Source organism: Orbicella franksi, chromosome 4 (genome assembly GCF_964199315.1).
Source record: "Orbicella franksi chromosome 4, jaOrbFran1.1, whole genome shotgun sequence".
Taxonomy (NCBI): Eukaryota; Metazoa; Cnidaria; class Anthozoa; order Scleractinia; family Merulinidae; genus Orbicella; species Orbicella franksi.
In genome coordinates, this window is record NC_138148.1 from 18,606,589 (window position 1) to 18,627,051 (window position 20,463).

Below are 20,463 nucleotides of genomic sequence, written 5' to 3' on the forward strand. Positions count from 1 at the left end.
GACAGGCCAGCTCTTTGCTAAGGACCACGTGCGCGTGTGAGAAAAGTAGAGATGAGTTGAGTTTGTAAATCGTGAGCGGTGAAAGCGAGTTGTTCTGAGTGTAAAATCCGCGAATAAAGTTGTCTAGAACGTACCAGCCGAGATTAATCGTCGCCCAATAGCCACAAATACTAAGAAAAAGCCAATCTTTCTGATATTATTAGTTGATTATCACACTCTTTCATTCATCTGAAACTGCTGTCGGATTAATAGCAACAGAATATGGAAAAATTAGTGCTAGTTGTGGTGAAAGTTTGTTCTTCAATCCTTCCCCAGAAATCTGTTGGAGAGTGAGACCCAAGCCGTCTCCCTTTTACCTCTTCACGAGAAGAGTGATGCTTTAACATTCTTAAGCGTGCTGCACTTCGAATTGAGCGGTCCGAATTCGAGCGCTGGTCGTGTGATCAATATTTTGATCGTGGTAGACTATAAGTATTAGAATTGTGCATCTTTTCACACAGGAGTAGAAATGGGCACTGGCAAACCGTTTGGCCAACTGGGTAAAATGTTTGGGATACCCTACTGTGATACATCCCAATCACCGAAGAAAACAAATGCTCCGGCGGGTCGGTCACCTTAGAGCAACGGCAGACTTAAATTACCTCCTTCTCTTCTGGTATTGTAAATAACATTTATTACCTTTGTTCTTATAGAATGAAAGAATTATTGCAGCGCATGCGCAACAGATACGATGATGCTCAACAGTATCTGCTCTCTAGTTTCCCTGCTGCCGGAGATGCTCGCATTTACCGGTGTGAGTGCAGAGGAACTGTATCAGCTTTAGTTACGTCATTCGCATGCATAATCTACTACTGGGAGTTTCCACTTGTTACGTGAAATCGAGTGTTACAGCTGTAGACGGAATCTCATAATTGCAATTCATTTATCAACGACGTGTGTATGCTCACTTGCTTTCCCCAAACAACTCACATGCATTTTAAAGGAACTGAAGATGGATTCCAGTCACAGCTCACAAGCTGCCGGTACAAAAATTCAAAGAGAACCCAGTGTGTTTTCTGTTCTGACGTACTCACTTCGACTACTTTGTCACGTAAAATTAGTCATGCGTGTGTGACTGTGGTGCCGATAATAGCTCAAGGGCACATGGTTTGTGTGCTAAGTGTCCAAGCTAGACATTCTTGACGAAACCAAGTTTGTCTGAGAGGTTCAGTAGAGCGGTTACAATCCGGAGGTGGGAGAGTCAGACCGTCTACTCTGCTACTACCTGGATAAGTGGCATACCCAACAAGTTAGCGCCCTGGCAGTTGGGATTCTTAACCAGCCATATTTATTTGAAATAGCTTCTGCTTTAATTTTACTGGTTTACTTTGAGTTATGACAATGACCATAATATTCATGCAATCAAGCTTTTTTGAACGTTTTTACATCAATCACTTTCTTTGTTCATCCGCGCTGTAACTCTAAGAAATAGCAAAAATAACGTAACGTAAAACGATAATCCAAAAGTGCAAATAGCTGTAACCTTTAGGACTCATATCAATTTAAAACCAATTTATTCATCTTTTTTTTTTTTTTTAATTCCGTTTACGGTGAAAACTGTCCTGCCGCCTCCACCTTGTTTGCCAGCAAGGTAGCAAGAACAGACAGGTAAACAGTGACCCTGTCAGTGATTTAATTCTTCAAACGTAGCCTCCAGTTTGTTTTGGATGGCCGTTCACAAATAAGAACATTTAATATTATACTTGGTCGGAGCAACTGCTAATCTCAACAGCTAATTCCTGCTGAAACATCTAAAAGAATTTTGACTCTAATTGTCCAATCAAAAACGCTAAACAGATATACAGGCATAATCACGACCAAAGTTTAATTGTCATATCCTATTGTCGCCATTTCTCGGGAAGAATTTCCGTCACTAAGATGACGAATCCGTCTTACTTTTAAGATTGTCGGATGCCTCAAGAGCCGTCCTTGTTTGTTTTATATATTTATCTACTCATTAAAGTTGCTGAACACGTACGCTGTTGTCTTAACGGGCAGAAAACTTATTAAAAATGGAAATCACTCCAGCGTGCCGACACGCAAGTTACACTACCAAAAACTACGAAGCTGTTTTGGATTAGGTTTTTGTCACAGAAACTTTCTGTAACAAAAAGAAACTAAGCAAAGAATTTCTGAATGGCCTCCGTGAAGGCGCGTAGGGAAGCTCCCGGCCCGATTCTCGTCGTAAATCCTGTCTTCCAAAATATGTGTCAAGATGACGCCAAAAAGAACCAAAGAGCGCTTGTTGCAGCTCGAGTTGAGAACTTGGGGGGAATCCGCCATTTGGATAACTGGAGTTTATCTGACGAGCAGCCAAACACAAGCAGTGCGAACGTAAAGTACGCAGGAATGTTCAGCACAAACCGTGTGGTGGCGTTTTTGTTGATTGTCGTGTGCCTCGTGTCGATATCAGCTCTGGTGTTGACAGTCATGATGCTGTTTGGCAAAATAGGCGATCGGTGCGGTTGTTCAAATACACAAGGTATGATACAGTTGTAGAACACGTAAAGTCGCATAATTATATTGTAACCATGTAATTGTTTTTGTATGCATTAATTTTGTGAAATCCAGCTCAATATTTTACATGTGATGAAGCCATTCTGGTTTTCTTGTTTAAACAACGATTTTTGAAAACTGCGAGCTTAGTATTGATTGATTTTGTTCCTGCGACAAATCTAGCATGAAGATAAATAGGATGTTCTATAAGTTGGAGAAAAGCACATTCAGCACACAGCAATGACTTGTTTGGGATTTAATGAGTAAATGGGGAACAGGGTGTTGACTTTAAAGATTCATGGCAAGAACTTCATATGCTTTTTTAATGTGAAGAGTTCAAAACTGGAACGAGTTCAACTATTTGCTAAGGTGACTGCGAGCGCGGTTTTGATGCAGGTTCAATTCAGCCGCTTTTTTTGACTCGTAAATAATAATGAAAAGATCGTTCTCGAAATAAACTGATTTGCTATAAGGATTCAAATTAATAAGAATTTGGTTATAAGCGTAATCGTTAAATAATAACAAAAATCGTTATTGCCAGTTATGCATGTTGAGGCACGCAATTTGACTCTTTCGGGTAAACAGTGAACACAACGTGATTATTTACACGAGTCCCACCATATCTTTGATGCCTCTTTTACGCTTTCAGTTTATACTACTTAGTTCAGGTTATGGATCAACGCGAAATATTACAAACAGAATCCTAGATTCTATCAAAGACAAATTGCACTGTTAAGTGAAGATTTAGTCGACCCAATTAACTCGAGCAGAACAAGTTAAATCTTTTGAAATTTTCCGCCCTATTTTCTGACCTTACAGCTCTTATTCTAAAGGCTAGTTTACCCTCACGTGTTATGCGTGGCGAAAAAGTAACTATTAATTTTAAGATTCTATTCAGCTGACATCATGAGATCAAAGCTGACAAAATATTCGCATGAAGATAAAACTGCTTTTAATTTTGCTTTGCTGCTGCGTGTATTGGCCTAACCAATTTGCAAACCTTGAACAATATTCAAAAAGGAACAAACCAAGGAGAATAAATTTGCGCTAAAGAGGGCGGCGTCCCCGATTAAAACGTCTGTGATTGTCATTTATCTCGGTTGCGACCTTGCCGTTAATCTGTCGGTGTTAACTAACATTATTAACCTATTAATCGAAAAAAATTGAAAAAGAAATTTGCTTGATGATTGTGTTCCACGACCTTGAAAACGGGACCAAAAGCCTCAAGGCATCTCGTAATTTCTTAGATTATGTTTTTGTCTTGTCATCTGTCATTTTGTTTTTAATATTCGAGGTCTGAAGATAGGGTTTTTACAAAACAACTATTTTTGTCCTGGAAGGGAAAACACCTTGTCATATTGGTTTAGCAGATGTTTTGACCGCTATTTGCAACCACTTTGAATGAGCACCATAAGACCAACTTTACGTCGATATTCTCGGCGGAATATTAACTACTTCCGAAGGACTTACATATCAAGCAAAATAGCGGAGTGTTTTCATCAACATTACAAAACCACTCAAGTTATCGGAAATGTATCGAATTCTTGGGATTATAATATACCAGGGCTTCGACTCGTATTTTAAAACCTGCTTGTAGATTGTTATCGTTAAAGTATATTTAACGTTTGATTCTCAAACGGAAATTTATTTATTCGTAAAACGACAGCCAAACTCTAGCCCAAAGATCACTTTCAATGTATTCACGGTGCAAGGTTGATGAATAAACAACAATTGAGCCTAAGGTCTTGCTATCTATCCCCGAACAGATCCGGAGCGCGTTTAATTTTAAGTTCCCCCATTTTCATTGTTTGTATGTTTTCGGTCGAAGGGTGTGGGAATGCCTTGCGGTTTGCCGCAATTTCTGTAACCCCCTCTTTCTGAATTTTCTGTACCCGTCCTTGAACGGCTTTTCTGATGGAAAAGTACTGCCTTCGGGACTAAAAAAAGGCGAGAGTTATAGGTATGATATTTATTACGGTATGGGTGGTAAAAGTTCTCGAAAAGAACCGTGTAGTTTTCATGTGTTTATTGAAATTCTGGGTCCGTTAAGAACTTATAGTTACCTTTCAGTTCCAGTTCACCAATCCTTATATGACAGACCAAAAGGATTTACAAAGGAAAAATGTAAAATATGTCTGTCCATTGGATTTTGTGCTTTCAAAGGAGGGTTCTAATCCCAGTTAAATTGTTGGCAATTTCTCAGCGTAGTTCAATCCCAGCCTAGTTGTCAGCTGTCGCCTTATCGGTTCTTTTTGAGATTCTCAAGCATTTAGGTTTGTGATGGCATCAGCTGACAGAACATCTTACCATGCAATTCTTTGCTATCCGTTAAATCTCATCCAAAGCCCCTGAAAATAACTTGTGCTGTGATTCTAAACATGCAGACGATGTACTTTCTCGGTGATTTCTTTCGCTCTGAATGATATGAATGGGCACTGCTGAACTCCTTGGATCCTACCACGGAAAGTTGTCGTATATATATATATACATACATACATACATACATACATACATACATACATACATACATACATACATACATACATACATACATACATACATACATACATACATACATACATACATACATACATACATACATACATACATACATACATACATACATACATACATACATACATACATACATACATACATACATACATACATACATACATACATACATACATACATACATACATACATACATACATACATACATACATACATACATACATACATACATACATACATACATACATACATACATACATACATACATACATACATACATACATACATACATACATACATACATACATACATACATACATACATACATACATACATACATACATACATACATACATACATACATACATACATACATACATACATACATACATACATACATACATACATACATACATACATACATACATACATACATACATACATACATACATACATACATACATACATACATACATACATACATACATACATACATACATACATACATACATACATACATACATACATACATACATACATACATACATACATACATACATACATACATACATACATACATACATACATACATACATACATACATACATACATACATACATACATACATACATACATACATACATACATACATACATACATACATACATACATACATACATACATACATACATACATACATACATACATACATACATACATACATACATACATACATACATACATACATACATACATACATACATACATACATACATACATACATACATACATACATACATACATACATACATACATACATACATACATACATACATACATACATACATACATACATACATACATACATACATACATACATACATACATACATACATACATACATACATACATACATACATACATACATACATACATACATACATACATACATACATACATACATACATACATACATACATACATACATACATACATACATACATACATACATACATACATACATACATACATACATACATACATACATACATACATACATACATACATACATACATACATACATACATACATACATACATACATACATACATACATACATACATACATACATACATACATACATACATACATACATACATACATACATACATACATACATACATACATACATACATACATACCTGCATACATACATATATATATATTTAAAAAACAACACGTGATCTCGATGAGCTCTTAAGTTGAACCCCCGATATGATCATGTGATACTGGTCAGCGGATACCTTGTTTCGACAGGAGTTAATTGACCACAGGAGGGAGAGGTCAACTTCGCTTGCGTTGCCATGCGATTGCGCGCCCGATGATCTTGGCCATTATGACGTCACTCGTGAGCCGGCCCGTGAAGTTTATATGGCCGCTAAAGAATGACACCAGACAAGTTTTTCATCCGATGATTGCTCAAAGAATTTGAAAGAAAGCGATCAACAGACCACAAGAATAAGATAACCCGTTAATATTGTGTGCAAAAATACTTTGGTGTTCAAAAACTAGAAGTCAGAAGGCACAAAAACATGCAAAATTTCGAGATCGCTCAATTAAAAACGCGATTGAAAAGTGGAGCTTTGCACACGTTTCTTGGACGATATCTGGAGAACCCATCAATGAACAACACGAACACAAAAACACGATCTTGATATGGTTTACAACGTTCGAATAGTGATGAAAACGAATCATTTAACACGTGCATAAAAATGATCAGTGGGTTTAAACCCATTATTTTGTAGACGATAGCGTGGAGGACCCGCTAATCGATACTCGAAACCCTCGAAATATGAGAAAATGCTCCCTTGCAAAGGCATTTGAACTATCAAGTCATATGCTGGGTTGGAAAGTAAATAATGCACCAAGGAATTATTTTTCTGCGCTAAATTATCCACAAAACCGTCAAAGATAACATTTTCTTCTGCGAGGCCAACCAGCTCCGAGCAGACGTGTGGATATTTTAGATGGTAATATGATATAAAATCACTCTACAGGAGACCTAGATGAAACGGATGATATTCAGAATAACACGGACCAGACCTCTTGCCAGAAAGGTGCTTCATTTCATGTCAAAATGTTCGTCAAATATGAGATCGGAGCCTGTTTCCTCGGGCGTCCGCATGCAGTGCAAAGCTGTTTCTTCTTCTGAACTTCTGACAAGAGAGGTATCCTAAACTGGTGCTTTGGGTTCTATTTATTTTTCATTTCTCAGCATAGACTGTATAGACTGTAAAAGACAACTGCATAGGATGTCATATAGAAAGAACTAAAAAATACAGAATCTGGTTCCAAGCAGCAAGTGAATCAAAGAGGAAAGGATATATGAACAGGGATACTTCCTATGCTAAGTCATTAGCAATAAGAGTTGGCTTAACAAAGTCATTAGCAATAAGAGTTAACTTAACAAGGAGAAACTTGTTAAGCCAAAATGACTTTTTGCCAACACAAAGAGTTCAGTGGAAGGTTATGACAAAGCTAGAAAGATCAATATCAGGTGATCTCTTATTATAACCAAACCTCTTGTTTTCTAATAGTATCTGTCTTGACAAACTGTAATAGCTTTACTACCTCTAAGTTTGAAATGATAATCAATTCTTTTCTTTATACTTTATGCTTTTAATTTTCATCATAAATCCTATGTGAACAAAGATAGCTCTAACAATTATTTTACACTAAGCTTAAACTGAACTACAAAGAAATATTCTCGAGACGAGTGTCACAGAGAGGTTGTACTTGTAAACATGAACGTCAAGCCTGATTTCTCCCCAGCTCCTTCCATTCCAGGTTCCTTGTTGCTTTTTGCCTTGATGAGTTTATTTTTGGCTTCAAGAGAATGATAAGTGTACATTTCCAGCAAATAACACACAGGATTGGGTTTTAAATGTTTAATTGACAGTACATTGACAATAAATAGATAGCTTTCCATGGTGGTTGCATGTATAGCCAGAAATGGGACCTGCTTGAATGGTCTTGCAAAGGTAGTGGAGGATGGTAACTTAAGGTTTAAAAAGATCAAAATAATAAGACTCCTCATAATATTCACCAGTCAAAAATTGCATTAAATGTTTATATGACCTCCCTTCCATCTTTGGTTTTCATATCGCCCCTAACTCTTTTCAACAGAAAATGTTAACTAAAAGACAAATTTCCTAATGAGATCCAGCACCAAGAACTCGAGTATGTATTTACCATTAAAAACTGCAATTCTCACAATTAAATGATCCAACCCCCATCCACCTTTTAAGTCCCGTCCAAGCAGATACAATGCGGTAATGTACATGGAGCTAATATCATAATTTATAAAACATTAAATAGCTCATTTCCAGTATCAATGTATTGAACTGAGGTCTTCAGATTTTCACATAAAGAATTTTTTTCAGCACCCTCACCTGCACAAAAAAGAAAAATAAAATTTTCTGAAGCATGTCAAACAAACTACATCAATCACTCTGCATAAAGCATTTTTGGATCCTTACTTAAAGAAAAGTTACAATATTGTTTAGGAATTAAAATAAATCAGACTTCAAATACCTAAATTGTTGATCAACAGTGCCAATTTTGTAAACATAATAAGATTCAGCAATAGGAACTCAAGGTGACCGAGTTTGGTACTCAAGTTTTGCTATATAAGAATACATAATTGCAGCCGACAGTGAGGCCCCTCATTTGATCTTAGGTAACCAAGAAAGCCCTCGCCCCAGTGACCCTAAACGAGCTAACTTTCACTGTTTTGTTGAGAAAGTGAAACACAAGCCACCCTTAGCAACATAACCAAGGTAATCCTGGTAAGCATGATAACCTTTTTTCGTCAAAATACTATGACTGGCCTACCTGGGGCAACTCATGGTATGAAGAAATAAAAATTAACTCACAAAACCCCACGGTGATCAAATGACTGAAAGGAAGCCAAAGGAAGAAGGATAACTGAGCACTGGAGTATAAAAAAAGGCTTAAGTAATCCTGGAAGGACCACTTCATGTCATATATTAAACACTTGTATAGTTGCCTCAGAAGGGTCTGACAGGGTTGCCTTCAGTACCCGAGACCATATAAATGGGGCCTTGTACTCTCTCCTCCGCAGAGGCTCCCTATGAGAAATTGAATATACTCCGAACTACCAGCCTGTAGTCAAAGCAGCACGAAAGTGGCCTACGAAGAAGAGAAAAGTCTTACAACACTAGACTGCAAACCATGGGTAAAATGTAGACTGCAGGCTTTTTAGGAATATCATATTCCGATTTTCATTTATAAAGAGATCGAGCTAACCATACACCGGCCAACCTGTGCTGTATATTTCAGGCTAAACGGAGCACAAGCTCTATATAAAGGAAATAGGAATACAATATTCTTAAAAAGTCTGCAGTCTGCATGTTATCCTCTGTCTGCATTTAAACCACTGTTGTGCAGTAGGCAGGCTTTGTCTTATTTAAATAATTAAGCTTAAGTTCTTGTTTGTGAAAGTTCTCATTTCCTTCATCGTGGATAATATTTCTGTTTGCTAGGCCCATTGCAGAATATGTGAAAAGGTTTCAGTTTTGTGAAAGAACACTCCGAGCACGAGATCGCAGATATTTCATACTCAAATGGACTTATCATTTTTACTGCTAATTCTTCAAAATCATCTTCAGATACAATGTTTTCCTATACATATAAGCTATTCTGTGACCAAGTTACACGTTTCTTTACGTTACCGATCACGTAAAAAACACAATTTTACAGGGCGAATAGTCAAAATTTTGCCCCACATATTTCCAACGGAGAGCGATGACTGTAACACTTTAAATACACTTTCTGCAAGATTTTTCAGTTATAATTAAAATCTACTTACCTCTAAAGAAAGAAAAATGATAATCACTCCTTGAGATCCAAATACAATACCATTTGAAGCTGGAATGATTGGAGAAATCTGCCTCAAAAAGTTGTATCAGCGAGAGGCGACGACGCCATTTTCGAAAATTTTGTGCATTTGCGCACTTCTTCCGCCGTGACGTCATAATGGCCATGATCATAGGGTCAGCCAAATCTGACGTTTTCACCTCTCCCTCCTGATTGACCACGTCGTCCTGCGTACACGCCCACGAGCAATACCGCTAGCCATGACAGCCATGACAACCATGACAACCATGAGAAAATCAATTCATGAGTTTCCTTTACTCTCCTATATAGGTATGGTGCTCTGCTTGGCGACCTTTCGGGCCGCCGGAGATCCGCTATAAATAATGCACTGAAGTCAACAGATCTAGAGTCCGAATGTGTCTTTGTGCGAAGTGCCGCCATTACATGACTGAATCTGACCATGATCAGGGACAAGCAAAATGATTTCACACTGTGTATTTACGAATTCTCCCGTATTATATTCAAGCTTGTGTAGTCTCTTTTTCCGCCTATTGCGGGACTGGAAAGCTGCGAATTTGTTTTTTTTATTACGCTCGGTTTTTTAGATCAGTCTTGAATTTGTTTGCTGTTCTGTATGCAAGCTTATGATATCGGGAAAACTAAAACTGATTTAAAGAATATGTTTAATTCTCGTTGTATACATAATAAACAAATAACAGCACAGAAAGTGCTTTGTACAGATTTTTGCTCACTCTTGGCAAAACTTTGGAAAACTCGTGAATAAAAATCCGTGCGTCGCACTTTCTAGGAATTAATCTTAATGTATTGTTTTTCAAAGTGTCTACTGCAGGGCAGACCTCCCGAACAGAAAACAGCGCGATGTTAGCGAGGATAACATCCATGGAAGACAGCGTTAAAAATCTTAAGGAAGAACTGGTAAGAACTTGTCTATCAAACGAAGTCACAAAACCAACTAGGCAGCAAAAAGCAACGAAGTAGATAAACAAACCATGAGACGAACCTGAACCAACTAACCAACCAATCAACCAACCAATCAACCAACCAAACAAACAACCAACCAAATTAATTAACTTGCGAACCAACAATCTTACCAAACAACCAGCAAAGCAACCAACAAACAAAGAGAGAGAGACGAACGAACAAACATATAGAAAGACCGTAAGACAAACAGGCAGGCAGAAAAAATCAGCAAGACAGAAAGAAAGCCTCCCAATCAATCAAGACCAAGTCGAAAAGATTTCGATATTGAAATGAGTATTGGGTATCAGATCATACATAAACAGTAGTAGCCTTTGGAGTATTAAGCGGCTTGAAATATTTCCACACTCATGAAAATTATGTTGGTCTTGGTGAGCAAAAGCAGTACATTGGTTTATTTATGTTTCAGGGGGTAAAATTAAGTTAACTTGAGAAGGTTAAAAAGTCCCTTAATAACCTGGAAACAAAAAACGACAATTTGAAGAAAATGGTAAGTAAACTAACCCCCCCCCCCCACCCCCACAAAAAAAAAAAGAAGAAGAAGAAGAGGACACGTCGTCTAACAACTGCTTAAAGGACACTTGTCAACCTCCGCCATTTTCGAATGGATCGAAATTATTGATATTGCATGATGAAGCGAAATCTTATTGGTTTTCTTTTTTCTTCTGTAGGGCGTTATACATATAACTGCTTCTGTTTGTCCAAATGTAGTAAGACACTTGCATTGTACTTGTGAGGGTGTTTTTTTGTTGTTGTTGTCAAGTCAGTAACCAAGCCATGGAAGGCTCGGTGGCCTCATCGTTAGTGTGCTCGTCTCCGGATCGAGTTAGTCTGGTGGGGACATTCGTTGTGTTCTTGGGCAAGACACTTTACTCTCACCTTACCTCTCTCCACCCAGGCGTGTAAATGGGTACCTTCGAACTTAATACTGGGGGTAACCCTGCGATGGACTAGCATCCCATCCAGGGAGCTTCATGCTACAGAAATCGGGATAAGCGCCGGTCTGTTGGGCTACTTTGCTCATATGCAGACTTTACCTTTAACTATGCCTACATATATATTTTCAGTTGAACTGCAGAGCAGCTGTGGGACAGTCTTTTCAACAACATAACAATCTGACCAGTGTGCTGAGAGATATCAACACAACGCTCTCCTTCAAGGTGTGAATAAGTTAATTGAGACTCTACTATTTGATAATAAATAAGGCGATGAATTAACGTAGTCAATACAGTGCCGATGATAAAGTCACTAGTATTTCGTAGTGTATATAGGCAAGACGGACAATCTTTGAGGAGGGAACCGTCTGTGAGTGTACATCAGACACTTACGAAAAGGCCTTATAAGTGAAAGTTGCGTCCCAATCAAAGATTATATATTGACCAAGATTATCTATGAGATCAGCTGGTTGTGACGCAATGTTAGTTTATAGTGCTTGTATTGTCTGTCCAAGTTGACGGGTCCGAGTCCTTGATCGGGAAGGCTATGACGTCTCACCAATCCTCCTTCCACTCGGCTGTATAAATTGCTATAATTGTTGAATAAAATGGGATGGGTAATAACACTGGGATAGACTATACTTAGTCCGTCAGCCAGCAGGGCTGCTTGGTATCATCCGGGGTGATTAAGGTTTATGGTGGTTTTCTAGTAGATTAGACCATAAATAGTGGGGAAAAGCATGATAGCAATGATTCTATGGTAGCTAATGGGTAACAGTGCTCTTTATAGTATGGCTCAGGCATGGGAACGAGGCTGAAGCTTGTTTTGTGTTTATTAGCTTCAGTTGTCCACCAAAAAGAACAAAACACTTGCACAACAGTACCATTGTTTCACACAACATTTTTTAAATTACAAATGGTTCATTTCATTAGTCACATGACCAGAGCGCGAATTAAGCATGGAAACGAGGCTGAAGTTGGTTTGACAAACATACGTGTGTTCAGGAGCCATAATCGGGGACGGAGACCGTAAGTCTCGGGATTCGTGCGCACCTATGATATGGGACAATTTTTCTATTTTTAGAACAAATTGCGCCATCCTGACGTCATATATCCGTGCGGATTCACGCACATGTCGGGGACTCTCGCGTGGATGTTGTCACGTTGCGTGATCAAATGGTGAGAGTTTAGAGATTCTCTTGCGTATTTTTCACGGCGATGGCAGGGAATAAGGCAGGGAATACGAACCAGGGCGCTTATATGTAGTTTTATGCTCTGAGCTAACGGAAAAGGTGGGTTTTTCAGGGTCGAAAACAAGACTTCAATCTCGCGCTGAGAATCAATAATAAGATCTGCTCAGGCTAGTTGTAAGCTTACGCGTATGTTTTTGCGTTCGTTCTGACTTAAGAATATAGCAAGAAAACTCTCTACTCTGGTATCGAGTTAATTTGTGAGTTTCTCAGACAATGGTTAATCATAACCAAAACCTGTTTTGACGGTTTCTTATTGTTTCTGCTTGTTTGGTGAGTTTGCAAAAGATTTTGCCGGAAAGGAAAGCCTGACGCGTACAATTGGCTCATTTGCATAGTGCAGCTCGTGCACTTTCAAGTCCGAGTCGGTGTTTTCAATTGTCAACAAATCTTGACAAAGACTTCTTTCGTTATATTTTGTGCTGAAATGCTGCAACAAATTTCACGAACGCAGAAAAGGCTACTAACATTATGTGTGTTTCTTCAAAATAAGCATAGTGAAGTTTTACATTGCGAAAATGAAAATAGACAAGGAGTTTTGATAACTCGATCAACAAAATCGAAATCGTTATTCGAAGTTGATTAAAGAAAGCGTCATCGTAACTTTGCTGATTATTTCTGCTTAATTCGCATATTTTCAGCTTAGCTTTTAATATGTTCTCAAACATTTATCAATCTTAAACATATTTAAAAACTATAGAGTTAATAATTCATCAAGTTAAAACAAAGAAAATCACTACCGTGAAGGAGGTTTGGATACCCGGTCTTAATTAGCATAGATTTTGACGGTTTTACTTCTCCGTTTACTCCTAAGTTTTTGTTTCGATTGAGAAGATATATCAAACATTCGAGACAGTGTTTCATCGGCCATCCAAACACCTCAAATTTCGTCAAAAATACTCCGCTGCGCGTCGTATTTTCAACTCTCTTCTCGGTGTTTAGATATCCCGATGAAACACTGTCTCTCGTGTTTGATATATTACATGAAAACTTTCGGGAATTTCGGACGCCATTTCCCCCGCGAGACATCCGCAAAAATCCTCGCAGCATGTACGCGCGTGTGCCGCAGGTGATGGCGCAATTTGTTCTAAAAATAGAATTATTGTCCCATATCATGGGGACAACCCCAATACTTGAAATGGCGCGCGCTTACGGTCTCCGTCCCCGATTATGGCTCCTGGTGTGTTCATTAGCTTTAAATGTCCATCAAAATCTGCAAAACACTTACTCAACAGTATCATTGCTTTACAAATGTTATTTTTATATTTTTGTGTTGTTTATCCCATCGTTTACATCACTGGACACGTGACCAGGGCCTTTAAAATGGCACTATTGCATGACAGACAATTGTAAGGCTGTACTACGAGTCCCACCAATCCATTTTAATTCAAACTGCTCTTTTTAATGTTTCTGACGTTCTTCCTGATGTTTTTTGACATGAGTATAGACCCAATTTCTATATTTACCAGTTGGCATACATAGAAAGCATACATAGAAACTTCTTAAGCGTTCATTTTAATATTCCTCATCACTGCTTACTTCATCGTCATCATCGGCACTCTCATCTCTTGAACAGAGCCTTGGTTCTCACATTCAGCAAGCCTGCACATATCAGTGCATGTTAGGCCATTTGTGACACAGACACATTTAGGGGCGACGCACGTTTTAGTGCAGTTACACGCTAATAGCTCAAGTATGGCTTCTGGTGCCGCTTTTACGTCCATCCAGTCAACACCTATCTTGGCAACACCATCTTCATGCTCGATCTTCCATCTACGTTCAACAGGAGTCGGAACTTGTGGGTCGTTCTCTAAACACCGTTTCCATATGGCAACCTGATAATTTGCTCTCTTTGCGTGCTTCACAAGACAATCTGTGCAAGGAGGAAGCTGGTGACTTTCTATCTCCCCTATTCTAGAACAAAACAGCTGGTACCTCAGCTCATTGACTTTCGTGGTGACCGTGTTATTAGAGTAAAGAAGACATGTAAGTTACTCTAATTTATCTGTTAATTCAGGAGGTAGGTCCCACTCTTTTCCCAGCTCTGTTAACGCTTCTCGGCTCCTTGTGTTCTTCTTTAATATCTTCAATGCTTGTGCCTTTCCCTTTCCTGCAAATGCGCTCGCAGTATCACATCCAGTGAATGCATGCATTCCGAGAACACCTTTGTACACTCCTGGACCAAGTGAAGCAGCAACGTTTGTAATGTCAATAATCTTTGTCCGTGTACGAGTTCCAGACTTCATGAACAGTGAAACTCCTATCTCATTGCTAAATGCCAAGGACATGATAAATATATCAGTGTCCCCCGAACAGACAAGAACAGAGGTGAAGCCCTCATTAGCTGCATGGGAAGCGTGGAGCAGTAGGCGTCCATCTGCCTCTTCCTGTTGAGACTTCAGTGTTGGAACCTCCTCACTACCTTCCGCTGTGATTCTGTAGCATGTATCACCAGCATTGGCATACAACAGTTTCTCTTCCAACTTCTGTCTTCTTCCTTTCTCCACTCATTGACGATGAAGGTGATAAGACTCGTCTTATTGCTCACTCTTGTCAGGAAATTCCTCCACTGCCTAACTATCTGTGTGCTAGTGATGTTAACAAGCTGGTGTCCTGACTCTTCACCTCGCAGCTGCCGCCACTGTTCTTACTGGATAGCTCCTTGTAGGTGTCAAATACGACGTCTATTCGGTTACACCACACCCCTCCTTTCACTGCCATAGACAGGGCAGTCATAGCGACATCACCAGTCAGGTGATCTCCCTTTAGCCTTTGCACCAGAGACATGCCATACATAACTGAAGCAGAATTTACAGGGAGTTCCTCAGAGAACTGTACATTTTTCTGTAACAGTGATGCCAGGGAGGCCTCATTGGTCTTTCTCAGAAGGTCATCTGGAGTTGACAAGGCCCAGGAAAGTGGTCCAAGAAAGGAGGGTATCCATCTGCAAGCTTCGTTCTTGTGCAATATCTCTGATTCGTCCAAGCAAGGACCTGTCTGCTTCAAAATAATCGATCGGTCGTTGGTTTGCACTTGTTTCTTCTTGTTCATGTCGCTGAATGTCGTAAGTTTGTTGGTCTTCAGAGGGCCATGGAATTTCCTGATTTGAGGAGTCTTCTCCATCCTCTCTTCTTTAAACTTTGCGTAACATCTTTCACCAACCGCGTGTGCTGTTTTCAGGTCTGTAGCAATCTCTCTGGGGGCTTTCTTTGCAGTTGAAATGCTAATTAGTTCTTGGCTCTCGGAAAATGGATTAACCCAGCCTTGGATGAGGTCAACTATGGACGAAACCGCCAGCTCATCTTTCTTTATTCTTGGTGACTGTTTCTTAGCTGCCCAAGAAATGCTCTTCGGTATTCTGCTGTGAGGTAGTAGCCCTGAACAGTTGCAGGTTTTAAGTTAAAGCGTGTGGTTCCACCAGGATTCTGGGTATCTTTGTTCACTGTGACCTCAGTTGTCTGGTCAACTGGAATCCTCCCAAAGGGATTGCTGCTGGCTAACTGAACGGAAAAACTGCCTTCCTTGAATGCCTTCTGTACTTCAGGATTTTTGTCACCGAGATTTGTCATCTGAGTAAAGTAAGGAGTCAGGTATCGTGAATAGTTCACCTTGTCATAGGCGAAACACCAAGGGATCATCATTCGTATGGAATGGAGATGTAATCCCGGTCACCTTCACGAGATCCCCGCAACAGGCCAAGAACTATTCCCTCTACCATATCCACATATGACATCCAGAATGCTGAAAGTTCGCCGTTATTTTGACGAAGATGATTCAGGAACTCTCTCCACATAGGCATCACTTGAGGCAGGACTGGGCACAGAAGCAGCTTGTCTAAGCTCTCTTCCTTCAAATTATTAGCCAGTGTATCCACCTGCTCAAGAAAAGACGCCACAATGATGCGATGATTGGAATCGCTGCTCTCGAGCCTTCTCGCGAACTCAGCTCATGCTAACCTCATCAGAGCTTCATACAGGTACTTGTGTGCCCGCACGCCACGGTTGTAATGCTCTCCATCAATAACATCACTTATGGGCTAGTCTCTTTTCATAGTAAACAGGCTTCTACATTTTCCGTGATATGCGATATTTGGTATGTGATTTTCGTAGACCGTTTTGGCGACATCCAAAACTGCCTGATGATTTGGAACTTTGGCTGCTTCCAGCAAAGCCAGCCATGAGCTGATGTCCTTTGGAGACACAAGATGTTCTTCCTCCTTATCACATACAGCATAGTGTATTATGCACTGGCGCTTGTCCTTTTCCATTCAATCTGAATGGCAAACGCAAGCTCAGTAACTGTAAATGGAGAATTTAAATAAATCTATTATTTACTCTGAAACAATAGCATAAATGATATCAATGATTTCATATACGTTATAGATGCACTAGTAAATTAGCACTCAGTAATAGATCGACTATTTTCAAGCTTTAGATCGAACTGAAAGGCTAACTTCTAAAACAGCTCAAAAAAGATTTAATGCGAGCTGATTTGCTTTCTCACAATGCAAAGTACAATTTAAGTTCCAAATAGATAAAAGGTGAATTGTCTGAAAAAAAAAAAACCGATAAGCCGATTTTTTTTTGCATAAAAGAGAGCAAGTTTTAAAAAAATACTAGAGTTTTTATGAAGACGGTTAAAGATATCTCCAGCCATTGATTGCCAAGACAGAAATGGACTGTTTTTCTAGGTTATGTTTTACAGAACATCTTATATTGTGCTCAGCTCTTACGTCTTTGTCATGTTATTTGGCAATCGAAAAAAGTTTTTAAAATTGATTCATTCAAAATTAAAAGTACACAAAACTAAAATGTTTATAAAATTCATATTTTGTAGAATAATTAAGGGACTGATAGGTATCTAGTAGTTTAAACACTTACCTTAACGAAGTTGGTCTTTTCAAAATGGCGGATACATCAAGCAACAGAGTTCTCAGACATGGCTAAATTAACATACCGCTGACCAAAATTTGCAGGCTCGTATATTAAACAAAATGTTCTCAAACACATATGTAGACTCTTAAAAGTATAACTGTCTCCACCCTTCATTTTATTGCATTCTATAAGCATCTGTACCTGCATATAATTGAACATTAACTATGGGCCTAATGTGTTATAGTTTGGGAGGGGGTGCAAATAGATGCAGTCAGCCCGGAGGAGCTACCATCGATCCAGTGCTATCATGGATTTTCCAAGTCTACAGTGGCAGGGCCTTTGAAAAAATACCAGGAAACTTATTCACCCTGAATGATACCGACAGCCTAAATTTGGCTGCCTGGCTCACGGACTAACTCCCATTCTAGGTGAAGTAGGGCGGGGGAACAGAAATACTCAGGGTCGCGTCATTATAAAAAACCGGTTCGAGGGCCACTGTAGGCGCGAACGCTGGCTTTTCAAAACCAACTTGGTAACCAGTTGCCTTAATGCCAGTTTATATATATTTGATAATAAATTACTTTCCTATATATATATATATTTTTTTTCAGATGAACCAACTCGGCGTATCCATCAGCGCGGTTTATTCGTTAGCTGACAAAACAGAAAAAGACTTGAGCACTTATAAGAATCACACGGAGGATTCTCTGAAATCGGTAAGTACGTACGGCACACGTAACTAAAAGATTTATACTTAATAAACGACCATTTTCTATACTGCTCCTTTAAATATTATTCATTTAATTTCTACTTAGAGTTTACAATAAATATGGATTTGACTATTCTTCCTACGTAGTCAGATGTTTAAAAATCATGTAAGACAGGCTCTAATGCAAGGCAAGATGATATACCTTATTGCTCCTTTTTTAAGTTTTATTTAGAGCTTACAATAAATATGGATTAGGCTATTCTTGCTGTGTAGTTAGAAGTTTCTACCTCAAGTAAGACATACTAGCGTTTTTAGACTTTTTTACTTTAGCTTTTTTAGTGTGCAGGGCCTCTCTGAAACCAGAAATGACCCCAGGGCAAGACCCAGAGACTCAAGACCAAACGTTCAATGGTTGGCAGTTGCCGTGTTTGAGCCCCTATCCTTTAAATTAATCAACATCTTTTCTCTTTAAGTATAATTTGCTACAAGACATATAACTTAATTCTCTGTAGCGCAACGTCTTATTTCTTGGATAAAAAACCCCTTTGATTCCAAAGAGTGTCTCCCGTATCTGTCTCAACAGTTGTTAGTGGTCTGAAGTTGTTAATAGTAGTAATTCAGTGCCAAATTAAACTCGATTTCCATGGTAGACGTTTTGGGCCTAGCCCTTCCTCAGTCCTAAGTTTCGTGGTGTGACTAGTTTAGAGCAAAGTGCGAACGTGACAATAGTTAAGCTATCTCTGACCATCTCCAGCACGAAAAACGGGTTAACGCGACACAGTACGCTGTTTGTATCTGAAAAGGAGATACCGTAAAATCCCACGTTAAATCCCCCCGGTTATAAGCCCCCCCCGGATATAAGCCCTTCTATTTTCTAACAAAGATGTTATTCCGGATATAAGCTCCCCCCCCCGGATATAAGCCCCTCCCGGATAAAAGCCCATCTAATGTGTCAGAACGTTCGCTTTGCGTCTCTTTACAAACATCAAAATTTGTAATTCAAAGTTATAGGCTAATAGGGTAATAGGGTAATAATAGGGTAATAATAGGGTAATAGCTCTAAATGTAATGGTATGTTAGCTTTAATTCGTTTCTCAGATACGTTTTATTTCGTCGTTCCGAAACTTTTTTCTTATTCCGCTTATAAGCCCCCCCGGATATAAGCCCACCCCCCCTCCGTTTATAAGCTCACCCAAAACCCCCTGTGAAGTTATATATTCCCAGGGCTTTGGGATTTTATGGTAGTTGGAGAGTCGTTAGTTAAAATTAAAAGGGGGGTAAAAGTGAATGTCGGATGGTGTGCAGAATATGATCCTTTTACAGTGGAAGATGACAAAAAGCAAAAACGAGGGAAATATTGCAAGAACTCCAAAGTTGATCTAACTCGAACCAGCAAGAGTGTAAAGTATTTTCAGTTTTCTATAATTTCTTTCATAAAATCAACCCCAAAACATTCAATCATACGTCTAACCATATTAGCATATTCCTTTCAACGCGAATGAACAATGAGTCAAAAGGCCTCACGTCCTGAATTTGTCTGAGAATTTTATAAGGCTTTCCATAAAATTCCCTGGCACCCTGTACTACGCTTTTCTTAAGTTGGTAAGGAGGTTAGGCCTCAAATACGCAACATCGATCAATTATCGATGAAGTTTAATTTATGGATTCCACGACCCCGCATTTAAGATTACTACAGTTGAAATCTCCACAATGACCACCTTTGGGATAGAGGAAAGTGGCCGTTGCAG

General features: G+C 38.9%; 1 protein-coding gene and 2 pseudogenes across 1 annotated transcript in view; 2 read left to right on the top strand and 1 right to left on the bottom strand.

Moving 5' to 3' along the window:
* Positions 1–20,463, top strand: part of LOC145484798 (uncharacterized) — a 39,312-nt gene that overhangs the window by 15,659 nt on the left and 3,190 nt on the right. The gene's annotated exons all lie outside the window — the stretch shown is intronic.
* On the top strand, positions 1,722–12,113 carry LOC145484832 (uncharacterized; annotated as a pseudogene).
* On the bottom strand, positions 14,789–17,232 carry LOC145484743 (uncharacterized; annotated as a pseudogene).